This window comes from Galeopterus variegatus, unplaced genomic scaffold (assembly GCF_000696425.1).
Source record: "Galeopterus variegatus unplaced genomic scaffold, G_variegatus-3.0.2 Scaffold683, whole genome shotgun sequence".
NCBI classification, from domain to species: Eukaryota; Metazoa; Chordata; class Mammalia; order Dermoptera; family Cynocephalidae; genus Galeopterus; species Galeopterus variegatus.
The window spans coordinates 329,024-333,066 of NW_007726794.1; the positions used below are offsets into that span (position 1 = coordinate 329,024).

Below are 4,043 nucleotides of genomic sequence, written 5' to 3' on the forward strand. Positions count from 1 at the left end.
CAAAAAGGAAAAAAAAAAAAAAAAAAGAAAAAAGAAGCAACGAAAGCCAAGCGGGGGATGCTAGAGCTCAGGGAAAGAGGAGGAGAGACCTACAGAGTGCATGAAGGCAGAGAAGCCACGCTAAGAGAAAAGTACCGCTCCTACCATTTTGAGCCCTGGCTGCTTCAAGGCTGGCCCTGGTGAGCGCACAGAGCAGGAGCTGGCAAAAGCTGCAGCTGTGCCCTTCAGATGAAGTTGCTTGGAGGTAGCAGGGGAGAAGACGGCCTTGGTGACCCCCAGGCCAGCAAGACCACTGACAGGGTTCCTGTGGGCCCACATAGGAGCGAGGACCCACAGACAACTAAAAAAAGCTATTCAGATGTCGGTGAGTCATCACCAAGGCACTGGTGCACAGCCCGCCCCACGGGAAGTGTTTGAAGTGTGGGCGGTGGGGGAGATGGGCCTACCAGGGGAACACTGGGGCACAGCAAGGACAGCTGGTCTGTCCCCCAGTCAGCACAGGAGTGGAGACTGATCAGGAATATAAACCTGCACGGATGCAGTTTGCTGAGAAGACTCAGGCCCAGACCAGAGTCTCCACACAACCCAGGTGTACCAGACCTCATGAGACCCAGAAGTACATACAATGTCAACAATTAAAAGCTGAACTGCACAAAAGCCTTCTCCAGGGAATCAGCAGCAATGAAACAATTTAGCTCAACCACAGGGCTCAAATGCTGGTTCCAACACGAAGTTCCCCCATTTTAGCGGTAAGAAAGGAAAACAAATTAGTTCCAGTGCAGAGTTTAAGTGGTGGGCACAGTGAATAATCCAACACAGAACTGAAAGAAAAAACAAAAAACCCACAGATCAGAGACGAAGTTCTGATATTAACCAGTAAAGGTCTAATACCACCAAAGAACACCTATAAAACCTAGAAGAGCTGGAAGCCCCCCAGGATCCTAAGCCAGGGTGGAGGGCAGGACTAGAGTCTCAGCCATGACCCCCTGATAGAACACCTATAAAACCTAGAAGAGCTGGAAGCCCCCCAGGATCCTAAGCCAGGGTGGAGGGCGGGACTAGAGTCTCAGCCATAACCCCGTGATGTCCACATCCAGCCCAGTGATGACTACTGAGCCACGTCTAGAAGTGCCCTGGGCTCCCAAGTCAGGATGGGGGGCCAAGTGCCTCAGCTGTGCTCCACCCGACATTTGCATCCAGCCCAGTGATGACCACCAGGCCACCACCGGAAGCCCCCTAGGCTCCCCTGACAGAATGGGGGGGTGCCACCGGCTTTGATCATGCCCCTCCCTTCTTCCTCCATATCCCACCCTATTCCCCTCTGCTTTCCCCTTTCTCCCTCCCCCCAACTGCTCTACAACATCTTAGAATGTAAGATAATAATAATATAATCAATTAATTAATTTAAAAAAATCATTAGTGAGACTGTTACTTGGCCCAAGTCTGGCTGCCTGACTACCCCCCCCCCAAAAAAAAAAAGAAAACGAGAAATCTGGTGAGGCTGGCACAGAGCCAGGGAATTGAATGGGAGTAGGGATGGGGGCAGTGTTTCTCCCTAAGTGGCCACTCCTGCATGGATCCAGTTGGTAGGAAAAGCAGTTGGCCTGTCGACTTTATCTGGAGCAATCACGAACCTGTTTGTCCATCTATTCTGATTCTATAGATACAAAGTGAAGAGAGGAAGCCCAGGCTCTTGAATGTGGATGAGAAGAGGGGCGGGAGGATGGTGGTGGTTGAAGAGCAAAGAAAAACAGAGTAAATCCTATTCACCTGGCCATCATCCCTGCTGTCTGTTGGTCGCTTGTGTACACACACACACACACTAATGTGCACGTACACACACGCACTCACATGCATGCACACACACATACACACACAGCTTCGGCACCTCCTGTCCCTGCCACAACTGTCTTTAATCTGTCTTCCGTGTCTCCAAGGAAGAGACTTTGACCTGCTCTTTACCTTCCTTCTCTTCCTCATATAAATCCCCTTTAACTGTGTTCTCCCTCCTGAGCTTTCTATCCCTTCATTTTTACTCTCCTCGGTCTTTGGCTTAAGAAAAACTCAGGACATGTAGAGAAACCATTACAATATGAATTGAAGGGAATTTTACAGCCCACTTCTCCCCTCCCCAGCCCCTACCAACCCAGCCTCCTATGTCCATGCTAGAAAGTAGGGAAGGAGGAGAGAAGAGAAGCAAACTTTGATGAATAATTGCCTTGTGCTGGGCACTGTGCTTAGACTTTTAAGTGCATGATCTCATTACGTCTCCTGACAACTCTGGAAGCATGATTTTAGTTAGCACCTCTTTCCTGAAATTCAGAGAAACTAAGCAATTTACTTAAAGGCCACTCAACTAGTCAGTGGCAGGACTGTGATTTGAACTCAAATCTTTTTGACCCAAAGGCCATGCAACATCAATTTTTCAGATGAATCTAATAAAAGCTACATGCAGAAAATTGTTGTTTAATAAGGCATGTGTTCTCTGGCAGGGAGATCTGTTCTAGCTTTTCCTTGGGAACATAGATTAGGTAACTGATNCCGCGCTTCCCAAGCGGCGCACTATCCAGTGCGCCACCGGGCCGGCCCCATACCTGATACTTTTGGATGCTGCCCCCAGCACTCCTCCCACCATACTTTGCAGATTCCAGCATGGAGCCAAGTGAATATGGTGGCTCCCCTCTCCCTTGCTCCCTTACGACTTTATAACCTTCATTCCACTCAACTTAAGATCCCAAGGTTTCAAAGGAACAATGAGGTTGAGGACCTCTGTCTCCCAAGTTAGTCACTGATTAGGCAAAAGTATCTGGTTGCTGTTTCCTCACACTTGTTTTGAACATGCATGATGGTCCTGATTTGTTTGGGGGTATTTGCAACAGGATGTGACTGGGCCTGTCAGCCAGCCTCTGTGTTTCATGCATAGCACTCAGGAAGACAACTGAAGAGTCTGAAAGAATTGAGAAATTCAGCTAATTTATTTAAAATAATCTTTGACTTTCTTATTATCAATATATGTGCGTTTTCTGCAAAGTTACAAAAACAACCGGCACATATGCTAAAACAATTTCAGTGTCATCCATTGCAACTAATCTTAAAGAATTGACTTATCCAGTTCTATCTCTTGCTTATATGGAGCTAAATCTAATCTACTTTTCAGGTATGAAAGATATATTCATGATTCTGTCCCAAAACATAAAATCAAAATTTAGTATTATAACTCCTGGTTACATGTCACATTAATTCATCTGATGAACTTTAGGTACTATAATACTGCAATGCTCAGGGTATCAAAGAAAACACCTGCCCTACCCCATACCTACCCCAAAAAGAAATGAGAGGCTTTTGTAGGTTGCAAGTCCTGGTCTGGTTTATTTATAAAGCAATAAATATTAGAAGCACAAACAAATTGCACGTGTGTAAACAAACTGTACAATGACTGATGAGAGATGAGGGAGGGTAATTCAGAAGACTCCAAGAAGCATAATACTGTCATCCTGAACGTAGGTGGGCTAAGAGAGCAGCACCTTAGAAGCACTTGCGGTGGACAATGGATGGGCCTGCCTCGTCATACTCCTGCTTGCTAATCCACATCTGCTGGAAGGTGGACAGCGAGGCCAGGATGGAGCCCCCGATCCAGACAGAGTATTTACGCTCAGGGGGAGCAATAATCTGCAGAGAGAAAACAAAAACTTCCAGTGAGCTCTGAAGTTCCAAGCAACGGAGCAAGCAACATGCTGGGAAGATTCACAGGAAAAATATAAGATGATAATTCACTGTAATAAGGATACTTTACATCACAAAATAGTATGGCCAACAAAGTTTTATGAACTTGCTTCTATTTCATCATTTCTCTTATTAGAGACTCAACAAAACAGAATCTCCCTACTTCTCTGAACTAGAGTACAACGTGGCAACAAGAGGCTAGCCCAAAAGTTGGAGGCTGTTAAAATGTGTTCGAAAATTTAGTTGTTATTTTTTTCAAAGATTTACTTTTATTTACTGCTTGAAAGTTTCCTATTTTGGGAAAAGTGCTTGGAAAGAAT

The 4,043-nt window shown here is 45.8% G+C and overlaps 1 pseudogene; it reads right to left on the minus strand.

Annotated features, from left to right (window-relative positions):
- Positions 1-3,278: 3,278 nt before the first annotated feature.
- LOC103589392 overlaps positions 3,279-4,043 on the minus strand; it is a 5,275-nt pseudogene continuing 4,510 nt past the window's right edge.